The sequence below is a fragment of the Phyllobates terribilis genome, unplaced genomic scaffold (genome assembly GCF_046119375.1).
Source record: "Phyllobates terribilis strain yellow unplaced genomic scaffold, ASM4611937v1 Scaffold_3__8_contigs__length_932513732, whole genome shotgun sequence".
In the NCBI taxonomy this organism is placed as follows: Eukaryota; Metazoa; Chordata; class Amphibia; order Anura; family Dendrobatidae; genus Phyllobates; species Phyllobates terribilis.
The window spans coordinates 468,440,238-468,456,229 of NW_027362763.1; positions in this window are offsets into that span (position 1 = coordinate 468,440,238).

Here is a 15,992-nt window from a genome sequence, read left to right on the forward strand (position 1 = left end):
TGCTGGGTGGTTTAAAGATATGCTTCCTTTTGAACTCTATGCCCATTTTTTTTTTAAATGTGGCCCATGTCTAGCTAGATATCATGTTGAATAGAGTATACGTGCAATAATGTAGCCACCATGATTACAAAAACACCTTTATCAAGGAAAATCTCTTCTCCTCAAAAAAAGATCTTAAGAGATTCTTGCTGCTTGCTATATGCCTTTGTCAATCATACATCTTCATAAACACAGAAACCATCACGACATTGTGAACGCTGGGATCCTTTGGATTTGACCAAGGACAACCTCTGCATGGAGTTTGTATGCTTTCCTCATATTTCTGTGAAGTTATTTTGGTACTCTGGTTTCCTCAAACACTACAGAAACGCACTGATCAGTCAAATGACTCCTTACCCAAATATGTGCAGGGGACAAGGACTGAGATCTGTCATGTACGTGTAAGACGCAAGCAAGAAATAGGCCAACACAACATAAATAAAAGTGATAGGCCAGCCCACTAGATTAATATTCCCACACCTGAAAGAAAAGCCCAAGGTTCTTGATTGTAAACTTAGTCCTTTAATATCCTTTTAGGCACCAAATGTTTAAGATTAAGGCTGCGTGCACATGATGCGCTTTTCATGCGTTTATGCTGCGGAATTTCCGCAGCGGAAACGCATCAAAAACGCTTGGTAATCCGCACCCCATGGTCCCCAATGGCATTCCGCAATGTCAATGCACATGCTGCAGATTTTTCTGCAGCGTTTCTGCAGCGCTCATAAATCCGCAGCATGTTCATTAATTTTGCGGAAGCGCCGCCATTGACTTGCATTGAGACGCATAGAATCCGCGTCCGTACATTTCTACAAGCGAATTCTATGCGTCTCTATGTGCGGATGGTACCCAGTTCTGGAGGAGAGGAGACTCTCATCCAGACCTGGGTACCATTGTACCTGTAAAAAAAAGAATAAAATAATAAATAAAGTTTATATTCACCTGTCCGGCGGCTCGCGCTGTGCTTCTCCTTCCAGGACCTGAGATGACATCGCGGTCATGTGACCGCAGGCTGTCTCGCGAGATGCCGGCAACCCGGAAGTAGCGCGACAACACACGCGACAGCTCACGCGGCAGGGGGTCGGTAAGTATAGCTTTATTTTTTTATTTTTACGGTCACACTGTATAAATCCATGCCAGTTGCATGGATTTATACAGTGTGACCTAGTTGTCAAGCACTTTCCAAGTGATGCTATCGCCTGGAAAGCGCTTGTCAATCTGCATGCGGAAACGCATGTGAATCCGCATGTGGATCCGCATGTATTCTGCAGGAAAAACGCATGCACAATCTGCATGCGTTTTTTATGCCACGGAGATGCAGAAATGCTGCAGAAATTTTCTGCTTCATTTCTGCATCGTGGGCACATAGCCTAAAGCCAACAGGAGACTAGTAGAGTTAAAAGGTTCCATTTTTAAGTGTAAAAGGTGGTACAAAACAGGCTGCAAGAAGGAAAACCCAACTTGTAGGTGCTTTGGACCAGAGATGTTGAATTATAGCTTCGGTTGTAATGAAATGCAGGACTTTTCAAACCATTCCTGCCAGTTCTGCTGCTTGTGGTTTGTTAGATCTTCATGAAGAAGTGTGTACCAATAATGAACACTAAAGGCTTCAATTCAACATGGTGTTTATGCTAGAGTTCTGGAGTAAAACACCTTTAATGTCACAGAATTTTTGCACAACACTAAGTTGCCCAAAAATATTACAACTTTTGGTGTTTTTATACCAGTTTTGGGCAGCTCCACCAAAATGGTAAGAACCGGAACAGGGCACAGTAACGCACCTTGAGAAATTATTTAAAAGTGGCGGTGTTTCTTATGGCTAAAATGTTACTCCAGTCTCTAACATTTCTGGCAAGGCGCACGCCACTGGTAAGCTGCGCCTAATTTATTAAGTGGCATGTGCCTCTTCATGAATTAGGTGCATCTTAATCCAGTATGCCCATCATTAAGACTAACATGCGAAACACCAATCTTAATAAATCTCAGCCTTCATTTTTGCCATGTGGAAATGACTGGACAAGGGGCAGTTTGGGTTTTCCCTAAATATTTTATATTTAGCTGCTACTATATACAATTAATCTATAGATCGACTTTTTATACCGATCTCTAAAAGGCGGCTTTCAAAATTCTCTTAGTTGATACATAGCAACAAACTAAAAAGGGGTATGTCAGCATTTCCATATGCACCCAAAATTTCCCAGGTTCTGATAGGGCAGGCTTCCCTCTTTGAGTGACTGCTCAGCACAAATTTTGCTGTAAGACATTCAGCTATCAGTGTTTTGTTTTGGAGTGTACACTGTTATCATTATATTGACACACACAGATGACAGGGCATTTGAACAAACATTCAGCTCAGGACAGCAAGAGCCATGATTAGGAGCAGTGTTGTGGATGAAGCCAATGCTAAATGCTTGCCATTTTGCAAGATTTTAACAGCAGCTTGTCAGGAGCTGGGAGGGAGGTGAAATCAATGAGCTGGAGTGAGCTGACTGGTGTGTTAGGAGTTAACCTCTCCTGGAATGTAACAACTGCTCACTTTGAAGCAAGGTCTGAGCATGCCCTAGTAGCCAAACTCCATGGAAACCAGGTGTACACAATGAAAGATAAAAGCTCTCATTGCAGGAGTGTGAAAGCAGATACGAAAAGCAAGTCAATTGCAAACTTGCTTACTTTTGTGCTGTTTAACTAAGTAAAGCAATTTAATAGCGTGAGAATGCACTGTTAAGGAAGAGCTAAGGAAGGTGACTCATTTAGAACATGACACCTCACTCCAGAACTCTCTAACTTTTGGTATAATGTAACAAACTTTCTTACTGTACTGATGTAATGCATTCCACTGTACCTTAGAGTGCTTTGTGTATATAAAAAGAGCAGAGCTGCTGTACTTTAAATTAATATAATTCAAGAAGCCCTCTTTGCAAAATTTGCAAGTCTCATGCTCACGGTAGTCCACACCAGACAATTGAACTGTAAACCAGGTTTTTCACTGTCCGAGTTGGTACTTTTATTGCATTGATGCAAGAAAAGGGAAATCTGCATTACAGCTCAGTGATGATACTTTTCGAGGCTGCTGCCAATAATGGTAAAGAGTTATAATTCAGTGATGATACCTTTTGAAGATGCTGACTAGCGTTGAGCGAGTATGTTCTGTTAACCCTTTCGGCGAGTATGCTCGGGCCGAGCTCCGAGTATTTACAGCTGTTCGGTGATATGGTTGAATCGCTCCCGTGTGCATGATTTGTGACTGTTTAACAGTTTTATTACATGTGAGGAATGTCTATTTCTTACACATTCCTCACATGTAATAAAGCTGTCAAACAGTCACAAATCATGCACACGGGAGCGATTCAACCATATCACCGAACAGCTGTAAATACTCGGAGCTCGGCCCGAGCATACTCGGACAGAACATACTCACTCAACACTAATGCTGACTATTAGAAAGCTGGGTTGCAATTCATTAATGATATGTTCTGGATCTTCCGCTGATGCTAGGAAAGCTTTGTTGTAGTTCAAGGATAATATGTTCTGAGACTGCTGTTGACCTTTTTTTTTCCATATTTCCTTATCTGTCTATGTAATTTTTATTTAGTCTTCTCAAGAGAGCAAAAGAGCTGTCATTCTGTAAGTTATTCCAATCCTCTGCCCACTATTATAATAAGATCATTTTACAGCAGCAACAGTAAACTGAGATTCCCCTGCTGCCTCTTTCAGGCTTCTATGATCACTGCTAGAAAATAATAAATGACATCTAATTTCTCAATGAATACTTTTGCCAAAATTAAAAATAAAAACAGCCAAAAATGAAAATTCTATATGAATTTAAAAAACATATACTGACATCTGTTCCTTTAAAGGGTTTTTTATGAGACGTTCGAGGGAAAAAACATGGTGAATTTGCCAACAATGTGTAATTGGTGAGGGGCCAACCACTGTGGCACCCAACTAGAATCAAGTGGTAGTCACATAGGTTGCCACCTAGAAAATGCTGACTGAGCTTTCCTAGCGTTGCTGACACTTATTTTTGCTATCTGCAGAGTCACAGAGTCATATCTTAGTGACATTTGACATCTTTAAAATAGAATGTAACAATGTAAGGTTACCATAATCTGTTCTGTAACTAAACTCCTGCTTTGATCAAATGCAACAGTGTTTTTTTTCATTATTTGATTTTTCGCGTGTTTCTTATGTCAGACATTTATAGATCATGTGTCTGGATCACTTCCCCTTTCGAGATTTTTCTTCGATTATTCCTTTAATTCAGAACCATTACATCTTCTTATCCCTCCTTTCCCCAAATCTCATTACTCCGTCACACTTAACATTAAATTCCCCTAGATTCTTTCCTGTATTGTAGGAATTCCTTCCCTATCTGAGATTCCTCACCTCATGTAGAGAAAATGTTTGAAATAACTTCCTACCTTGCCAACAATGTTGTAATTCAGAGTTGTTTTTAGTACTGGCTGTGGGTCACAGACATGCCATTTTTTTAGTAGCAATCTTGAAGAAATACCATTTTCACATTGTCAGATTGTGAAATGAGCTAAGCACAGATGTGGAGTGCACCTTTTATTAGATTTTTCTGCATGCACACTCCAAAGGCACTAAATGCTTCCACCGTTAATATATGGTAAGCTTATATTCATGTTCTGGAACAGAACAAATTAAAAGGGTTGTAAACAGAAACATTTCTCGCTAAGCCTTAAAGGGAATGTGTCAGTAGAATCAACCCTCCTAATTCATCTATATGGGCATGTAGGTCATAGGAAGCTGAATAAAATGATATCTTGATATCTGCGATCCAATGTCTTATTCCAGAGAAATCCACATTTTTCTTGTATGTAAATGAGATGTTACGATCTATGGGTCGTACACTGATCTCCCTGAGAATCTGCCTCCAGAGATTATTGTAAATGAAAGGGGGCGTTACCAGTGTGAGACATGTAATGACTGACAGTCTGCTCTCATAATCACACACAGCTCTGCAGTGGGGTCAAAACTAACACAGTAGCAAGTGAACTTTAATCTTGAGGATCGCAGGTCATTTTTTTTCATCTGCCCTTTTCTCAACTTGCTTTACTTTAGAGTAAAGCAAATCTTATCTGGTCTAGAAGTCAGTGGTTCCAAAGGTTCAAAAATCAGAAAGATTATAGGCTCTGTCCACACAAATACACGGCAACAAAGCAACTCTTAACTTTGCCTTACTTTTGTTAGGGCTTCCTTTTTTCATAAAGTCACAGTAATGCACTTACATCTCCTCCAAGAGTAGAAAATTGTGCTCCACCCTTTACTTCTCCAGTAAACACAATAGAGCATGCCCCTTTCCATACTTCCAAAAGAGCACTTAGAATTTTGCTCACTGATTTTCTAGACTCCCTAGCCCCCGGGGCTTGTCCCGCCCTGCTGTATTTCTTTTTAACGATGTATCTTTTCAACATGGCTAAATAAATAGTCACAAGTATGTAAATTATCTTTACCTGTTGACCCAATTTGCATATTGTGATATTGGTAAAAAAAAAAAAACTTTGCCAAACATTAAAAATAAAATACATTTAACATAAAAGTCTAATTTAAACAATATTCCATGTTATGATAATAGTATCTCTTTAATACTTAAGAATGCTTCCATGAGTTCTGATGCATGCTAATAACAATCACTCATTGACATTTTTCCTTGTCTCCTTGGGGAGTTCTGCACATAACATACATCTGTTTTTCATTATTAGGATGTTGCAGATTGCCATTTTATCCTGGAAGATGGAGTGCATTGCTTTAAGCAATTTGGTCATCTGGCAAGGACTGTACATTCTGTAAAGGAAACTTAATCATTTACAACTCTGTGACCATTAGATATCCCAAATCTTTTCATGATTTACATGCTTTGGCAGATTTATCATTGTTTCTATGCAAAAAGGGAACACTATGCTATTTGTAAAGACCTATAATAATAGACAAAACTGGGTGAGGTTTACTGGAAGCAGCGTTGCTACATACACTGCTCAAAAAAATAAAGGGACCACTTAAACAACAGAATATAACTCCAAGTAAATCAAACTTCTGTGAAATCAAACTGTCCACTTAGGAAGCAACACTGATTAACAATCAATTTCACATGCTGTTGTGCAAATGAAATAGACAATAGATGGAAATTATTGGCAATTATCAAGACACACTCAATAAAGGAGTGTTTCTGCATGTGGGGACCACAGGCCACATCTCAATCCCAATGCTTTCTGGCTGATGTTTTGGTCACTTTTGAATGTTGGTTGTGCTTTCACACTCGTGGTAGCATGAGACAAACTCTACAAACCACAGAAGTTGCTCAGGTAGTGCAGCTCATCCAGGATGGCACATCAATGCGAGCTGTGGCAAGAAGGTTTGCTGTGTCTGTCAGTGTAGTGTCCAGAGGCTGGAGGCGCTACCAGGAGACTGGCCAGTACACCAGAAGATGTGGAGGGGGCCGTAGGAGGGCAACAACCCAGCAGCAGGACCGCTACCTCCGCCTTGGTGCAAGGAAGAACAGGAGGAGCACTGTCAGAGCCCTGCAAAATGACTTCCAGCAGGCCATAAATGTGCATGTGTCTGCACAAACGGTTAGAAACCGAATCCATGAGGGTGGTATGAGGGCCCGACATCCACAGATGGGGGTTGTGCTCACAGCCCAACACCGTGCAGGACGCTTGGCAGGAGACCATCCGCAACCTCATCAGGAGCATGCCCAGGCATTGTAGGGAGGTCATACAGGCACGTGGAGGCCACACACAATACTGAGCCTCATTTTGACTTGTTTTAAGGACATTACATCAAAGTTGGATCAGCCTGTAGTGTGTTTTTCCACTTTAATTTTGGGGGTGACTCCAAATCCAGGCCTCCATTGGTTAATAAATTTGATTTCCATTGATGATTTTTGTGTGATTTTGTTGTCAGCACATTCAACTTTGTACAGAGCAAAGTATTCAATGAGAATATTTCATTCATTCAGATCTAGGATGTGTTATTTGAGTGTTCCCTTTATTTTTTTGAGCAGTGTATTTCTGAAACTATAAAACCATTTAAAATAAGCCATAGATTGTCAGTAGACTTTTTAAATGTCTGTGGCTTCATAGGCACAGGATTCACAAAATTCAAGGAGTTTTCATTACATAAGGTTTTGCAACTTTGTAATATAGGGGGAATTTATCATAACTGGTATTTCATACATCAGGCTTGATCCTAAAATGTGCTATGGCAAGATGCACCAAACGTGCATGCTGCTTAGATTTTAAAAGATTTTCCATTTTTACCACTTAAGGGTATGTATACACGGCATCTTTTTCAGACGGATTCATAGAATGAACACTGGGCTGAAGATGTAGAGATGCGAAGTACAGGACAGGGAGCAATGGGTGGCTGGAAAGATGAGTCATGAGATATGTTGTTTTTTTTTACTTTTTTTAACCTTTGCCGCCTCTCTACTGTTCAGCAAGATGGCAGCCGCAGCTGACAAGTATTTTCCTGAAGCATTTAAAGAGACTAGGATGAATGAACACAGAACTTAAACACTTGCTAAAAAGAGGGAAAAGAAATGCATATCAAATGGAAAAAGGGGGCATATCTAAAGAAGAATATAATGCTGTCTGCAGGGAATGCAGGGCAAGCGTTAGAAGAGCTAAAGCCAGTAACGAAGTGAGGCTTCCAAGGGAGAGCATAAGCAATAAAAAAGGAGAATGGGGGTATGTAAAAAGCAAAAGAAAAGTCAAAGATGCTATAAGATTTTTACAGAATGAAAATGGTGCAGTGGTCAAAAATATTGTTGAGAAGACCGAACTTTTAAATTCCTATTTTGCATCTGTGGGGAGCACGGTGGTTCAGTGGTTATTATTGCAGCCTTGCAGCGCTGGGGTCCTGGGTTCATATTCCACCAAGTACAACATCTGCAAGGAGTTTTTATGTTCTCCCTGTGTTTGCGTGGGTTTCCTCCCACACTCCAAAGACATACTGATAGGGAATTTAGATTGTGAGCCGCAATGGGGACAGCAATGATAATATATGTAAAGCACTGCAGAATATGTTAGCGCTACATAAAAAATAAAGATTATTTATTATTATCTGTGTTCTCTAAGAAAGCCAATGTAACATCAACTGATCTTCACTGTGCTATCGAAGCAATAAAAGAATCCACACTATCGATAAACAGAGAGACGGTGAGGAAACACTTAGTTAATTTAAATGAATTTAAATCTCCTTGTCCAGATTAATTACATCCTAGGGTACTGAAAGAAATAGCAGAGGAAATTGTAGAACCACTAGCCAGAATCTTGAAAATTACTGGAGAACAGGAAAAGACCCAGAAGATTGGAGAAGAGCAAATGTTGTTCCTATCGTCAAAATGGGAAAGAAGATGGGGACAGGAAATTACAGGCCAATGAGCCTTACTTTCATACTAAGAAAGATCTTTAAACAAATTATTCAACAGCATGTATAGTGACTTGTGAAAGTATTCACTGTATTCACCACCCTTGGCTTTTTACCTATTTTGTTACATTGCAACTTGTGCTCAATTATTTTTGTAATCTGATTTGTGTGTGATGCATCAGCACTAAATAGACTAAGGCTGGGTGCCCACGTAGCGTTTTTCAAGCGTTTATGCTGCGGAATTTCCGCAGCGTAAACGCTTGTTAAACGCTAGGTAATCCGCACCCCATGGTCCCCAAGGGGATTCCGCATGTTCTATGCACATGCTGCGGATTTTTCCGCAGCGTTTATGCTACGTACAAAAATCCGCAGCATGTCATTTAATTTTGCGGAAGCGCAGCGGAACTCCCCCCATTGACTTGCATTGAGACGCATAGAAACCGCGACTGTACATTTGTACAAGCGGCTTCTATGCGTCTCTATGTGCGGATGGTACCCAGTTCTGGAGGAGAGAAGACTCTCATCCAGACCTGGGTACCATTGTACCTGTAAAAAAAGAATAAAATAATAAAAAAAGTTTATACTCACCTTTCCGAAGGCTTGTCTCTGAATGCCGGCATCGCTTGAGGACCTGCGGTGACGTCACAGTCATGTGACCGCAGGCCCTTCACCGCTCTGTCTCGCGATATGCCGGCAGCCGGGAACCAGCCAGGAAGGAGCGCTGCAGCAGACGCCGGGGCCTCGGGTGTGAGTATAGCTTGATTTGTTTTAATTTTTACGGTCACACTATATAAATCCATGCTGTTTGCATGGATTTATATAGTGTGACCTAGTTGTCAAGCACTTTCCAAGTGATGCTATCGCCTGGAAAGCGCTTGTCAATATGCATGCGGAAACTCATGTGAATCCGCATGTGAATCCACATGTATTCTGCAGGAAAAACGCATGCACAATCTGCATGCGTTTTTTCTGCCAGGGAGATGCAGAAATGATGCAGAAATTTTCTGCTTCATTTCTGCATCGTGTGCACATACCCTAAGTTAGTGAAGTGAGAAAAATCTAGGCATAAATTAAATTTATGGGATCAAATAACTAAAAATTGCCATGTACATATGTATTCACCCCTTTTGCTATGAAGCCACTAAAAAATACTGGTTCAAGTAATTACCTTTATATGTTACATGCTTAGTGAAAGGAAGTCTACCTGTGTGCAATTTAAGTGTCACATGGTCTGTCCGTATACAGTCCTGCTCATCGTTATTGTCACCCATGAAGTTTAAATGGGTTATCCACTACTTTTAATATTTGGCCATTCTATTTTTATGTTGAAAATAAGTATCTTTGTAAATACCTTGCTTTGCAGTTACTGCCTGTGAGGACCGCTCACAACCATCACGTGATCCACCGCTGATGTCACGTCAAGTGAGGCGTGACATCAGTGACGCGTTCCCCGCGGTAAATGCTGGGATGTGGGCGGGGTTACCCGCATCACACCCAGCATCCACCACAAGCTTTCCCAATGAATGAGGAGGGGCAGAGCGCGCGGTAGATGCTTGGTGTGATGCGCGGGGTAACCCTGCCCACAGCCCAGCATCCACTATGGAACGCAGAAGAGAGAGACCCCCGGCTGCAGCCGGAACTTGACATGACATCAACAGATGTCAGAGCCGGCTGCAGCCAGGGGTCATGTGATGCCTGTGAGCGGCCAGCGATAGCGCCACTCACAGGCAGTAACTGCGAAGCAAGGTATTTACAAAGATACTTATTTTCAACATAAAAATAGAATGGCCAATTATTAATAGTAGTGGACAACCCCTTTAAGTACATAATGTGGAATTTCTCCTGAAAAAAAATGAATCAAGTGATAGTTTTTATGTATAGAGCACTCATATTAAATACAAAAGAGCAAATGATAAACAATAATTTAAAACAAAAAACAATGGAGGGAAAAATAGAAAAAACTAAAGTTTGCTGTGACACTGGTATTGGCACCCTTTACATTAATTTAGTATGGAAACACATTTTGACTCACCTGTGGTAAATCACAAAAGACATTCACCTGTGATTAATTGTCAGTGCCCATGTGACATGAATTAGCCAATGAATGATGACTTCAGTGTTTTAAAAAGCCACTTGGTAGGCCCTGTTCCTTTGTCACAATGGAAAGACAACGGAGCTGTCTGAGGACATCAGATCTGCTATTAGCAAACACAAGACTTCCAAAGGGTATAAGGCCATCTCAAAAGACCTTGGTATCCCAGTTTCAACAGTGCGCAATGTTATTATGAAGTTTGCCAAGCGTGGAACCATAAAGAACCTCCCTGGACATGGGGGAAAGAGGAAAATTGACAAGAGATGCCTTCAAAAGTTGGTGCGAATGATGGAAATAACAGCACGTCAAACATCCAATGACCTGAAGGCCAACCTGGAACAGTCTGCAGACTAAACCAAGCAGAGCCTTTGAGCAGGGCACTTGCCTGGGCACTTGCCCATGGCTCTGACTTCTTTAGAGACCCCCAGTTCAGGGACGTGGGCTATTTTACCACTAAGAGGGGAATAGTCAGAAAGAGCATAGAGAACACGGTAGGCCTACACCCTCACCCTGACCAGAGGGGCTTCCCGAGTGTTCTCAAACATCCAGGCCCCCTTTTAGGCGGTATTGTTGTTGGGTCATTACCATCTGTTATAATAAAGACCCTGAACTGTTTAAGCGGACTCTGCATTCTGACCATCGCGGCCGGAACTATCACCCCCAACATCCACCTACACTGCCCTGGGGCTACACTCTTCCCGTGGGGAGTTATACCATTCCTGTGCTGCTCACCAACACCAGCCACAGCGGTCTGTCCTGCAGCGGTGGTTATCCCTGACCGCAATCCACGGGTGGCGTAGTCGGACTTTCACATGAATATATATATATATATAAAGAGACTGCCACCATTTCAGCTTGACACCCTGAGCACGGGACCGGGTTGCCACTACTACCCCCATCAGCACCGCGCAACCTAGAGACCCGGTCTTGAGTACCCCACGGCCCAGGGGGCGAGTCATATATATATATATATATATATATATATATATATATATATATATATATATATATATATATATAATATCTAGAACCATGATGAACCCTGAGACAGTGAGTCTCTTAGAATCAAGAAGAGTCTTAAATACATTTTTATTTACCGCATACTCTTATCGGTCAACAAAAATTATACAATAAATACAAAAAGTAATAGAAGGTGCATCAAGCCAAGAGGAATCGCAGCCACAGGACTATTGTGGGTAAGATACAGTATAACAAACAAGTGAATGCTGGCTAGCATTATTTATAAAAAGTACACTTGAAAATAATGTCCATCAGTCTAATATACAAGATTCCCAAACAGGGATAACAAGCATGTCGTTACTATCTATTATTAATTATGGTAAGTATACCTATAGGTAAATGTGCATATCAGCCTAACATACAGGGTTCCCACTAGAAGTGCCCAAGGTAGACTAGATAAAATTCTAAATGGTTTAAGCATACCATTTGTTGTTTTGTGTTGTTCCAATACACACAAAGGAAATAAATTTGTGTTTAGCAAAACATGTGTAATAGCAATAATTTTCTGGGAGAAATACTTAATTTTCTGGAACAATTTCAAGGGTGCCAACACTTTCAGCCATGACTGTATTTCATAATTTTATAGTACTCAAGTCCACTTTACAACAGGATACCTCCAATATAATTGTTTATAATTTCAAATATTGCTGCTGAAGGTCACCTAAAATGTTAAGCTTCCTAAGCAGTCCCACCATCTATTGATTATTAACAACATTTAGTATATAATAGAATTGGAAAGATGACAATGTTGCTGATTATTGCTTTTGGAAAGAGCAAAGTCCTTGATACCTCAGCAACCACCAAAGTACATCTGTTTGCAAAGGATTATCAACTACAATCTATCTAGTGTTCTAATAAACACTTTCTGTTTGAGCTGCTTAATAGATTTAAATATGTGCTAACATTCTGCAAAGCCACAAGCTGTGTGATTGTCCGTAGTATAGAAACCGGCAGCTGTAAACCATCTTTAAAATGAAACCATACACCTAAAATATTTAGTAATACAGTGGCATGTAATAGTTTGTGCACCCCCTGGTCAAAATTACAGTTATTGTGAATAGTTAGGCAAGTTGAAGATGAAATGATCTCTAAAATGGCTAAAGTTAAAGATAATACATTTCCTTTGTATTTTAGGCAAAAAAATATATCATTTTTTACATTTTAAAAATTACAAAAAGGAAAATTGGCAGATGCAAAAGTTTGGGCACCTTTGGAGATTAATTAGCCTGTTAGGATAATGGCTTGCTCACTGTCATCATTAGGGCTCTTTCACACGTTAGTATGATGCTTCACTCTCCCTGGCTCCTCTGCTGATCGGTCGCATGGATTACAGCGGGGGACACTTAGGACAGGTGAGTATAAGGATTTTTTATTTCATTCTTATTTTAACACAGGTACACTGCGGGAGCAGACACTACTACCCTCATCACTGTCCCTGCTGGTGCTGATTGCAGCGCCAGCAGGGAACCATGATGAGGGCAGTGTTCAGCACTCGGCGCTTGGGAACTGTACCGCTGATTTCTAGGCGCCGGTCCGTGTGATCCTGATACGGCACACGGTTGCCACACGTGTGACACACACGGTAACACGGGACACGGATATCTCCAGTACCAGTTTTTCCGGAACCGGAGACATATGGATGTGTAAAACCGGCCTTAGGAAAAGCCAGGTGATGCTTAACCCTAACAGGCTAAGGTGTGAAACCTTGGTCAAAGTTATCTGAGCACAGAAATCTCCTAGGGTGCCCAAACGTGCACCTAATTATGATCAGCGTAGATACTGGGGGGGCAAATGGTGGCAGTCGCCCTGGGCCCCATGGTCTGAGGGGCCGGCCCGGAGCTATGCTACTTTTAACTGTATCGGTGTGCACAGCGCGCCAATACAGTAAGCCTATGTTCACACACGTTGTGTTTTGCTGCGTATTTTGCAGCAGATTTTTATGCAAATTTTCTGCTGCATCTACCAGTACCAGCAAAGTCTATGAGATACCAGATTTATCTGTTTTTTATGCAGCGTATTTTCTGCCTTGCTTGCATTTTTGGAAAATAGAGCATATCACTTCTTTCAGCATTTTTGCAACATTTTTTCACCCATAGGAAGTAATGGGTGGTGAAAAAAACACTGCAAAAACGCATAGAAAATCGGCACATGCGTTTTTTGCAGCGTTTTTTGATGACAAAATAGAATGGGATTCTTTTTTTTCACAGAACTTTATGTACATGCCTAAATAGAGACAGAGGGACGGTGAAAAAAACGCTGCAAAAATGCATCAAAAACGCATAAAAAAACACAGGAAAACCTGCATTTTTGACACAGCTGTTTTCCTGCCAAAGAAAAGTTGTCAGCGGATTTGCAGCAAATTTAGCTGTAGAAAAAAACACAATGTGTGTGAACATAGCCTTAAACTCTACGGCAGAGCAGGGAGACACTATCTCCCTGCAATGCCACAGGCCATGCAGCCGCTATAAGGCTCTTGATCCAGGGAGCGTTGGCACCAGGCCACATGCCCACTCATCACTGCAAGTTCAACTGTATCAGCATCTTGGATGCCGATACAGTTGGAAGCAATGATGAAAGAGAGACCGTCAGCTGATGCTTCCTCCTCCATCATTCTTCCTCGGTACCTGACATCTAAGCGCAGCATGTACGATGATGTCACTACATGGCGCCCGCTGCTCTGAGATGTGCGGGCGGATCTGAAAGAAGAGGAGACGTGAGTATTGTATTTTTTATTTTTTTTAATCATTGAGAACATTGTGGTGGCATAATAGTGTATAGAGGACTATGGGGAATGCATTATACTGTATGGAGAACTATGTGGAGTGGATTATACTGTACAGCGGACTATGGGGAGTAAATTATACTATATGGAGGACTATGAGGAGTGCATTATACTCTATGGATGACTATGAGGTGCAATATACTATATGGATGACTATGGGGAGTGCATTATACCATATGGAGACTTATGAGGAGTGCATTATACTGTACAGTATAATGGACTATGGGGAGTGCATTATATTATATGAAGGGCTATGGGGTGCATTATAATGTAAGGAGGCCTATGGAGAGTGCAATATACTCTATGGATCTATGGACTATGAGGTGCATTATACTATATGAATGACTATGGGGAGTGCATTATACTGTATGGATTATGGGGAGTGGATTATACTATATGGATGACTATGAGGTGCATTATACTATATGGATGACTATGGAGAGTGCATTATACTATATGGGGGACTATGGGGAGTGCATTATACTATATGGATGACTATGGACAGTACATTATACTATATGGGGGACTATGGGGAGTGCATTATACTTTATATAGGCCTATGGGGAATGCTTTATACTGTCTGGACTATGGGGAGTGGATTATACTATATGGATGACTATGAGGTGCATTATACTATATGGATGACTATGGAGAGTGCATTATTCTATATGGGGGACTATGGGGAGTGCATTATACTACATGGATGACTATGAGGTGCATTATACTATATGGATGACTATGGGGAGTGCATTATACTGTATGGACTATGTGGTGCATTATACTGTATGGAGGACTATGGGGAAGGCAATATACTATATGAAAGACTATGGGGAATGCATTATACTATATGAAGGACTATGGGGTGTAGTATACTGTATGGAGGACTATGGGGAGTGCATTATACTGTATGGAGGACTATGGGGAGCGCTTTATACTATAAGAAGGACTACCTGGTGCATTATACTATGTGGGGGCTATTATAATATTTGGAGAGCTATCTGGGAGCCTTTATTCTGTATGCAATTATACAGTGTGAAGGTTTGTGTGGGGTCCATCATGTTGTGAGGGGGCCATTATACAGTGTGGAGAGGTGTGGGGTCATTATACTGTATGGAGGCCCATTATACTGCATAGAGGACTGTGTGGGGGGTCACAGTTGGAGGATCATACTGTGTTGGGGTCACCATACCTTTAAGGGAGAGTTGAGGGGTGGGGTACAGTAGGGTCATCATACTGTGCCTGTGGAGGGTACTGTGGAGGAATTCACTGTAGGGGTATCTTCGTGTTTGTGGGGCACTTTTGTTGACATCATACTTTATGAGTGCAATGAAAGGGGAATCTAGGGCTCCAGTAGGAGAAAAATTAAGGGCACACAGTACCACACAGCAAGTGCAGTAATAGGGATACATATAGCAGCAGCGGCTCAGCATTGGGGTATCAGCAGGATAAGGAGTTTGTGCAAGTTGGGGATAGATGGGGATGGTGCTGGAAATGTGAGAAGTCATATGTGTCTTTCTTGTAATCTCTGCAGTCGAGTCCTGGCTTGAAGAAGTTGTCATGTCAGTCTGGGTCAGATTGAAAAGACGGGAAAAGTGAACAACTCCATCAGAAAGAACGTCAGCTGTAAGTCACTATCTGTAACTGTACTTGAATCTCTTACATGTTCTG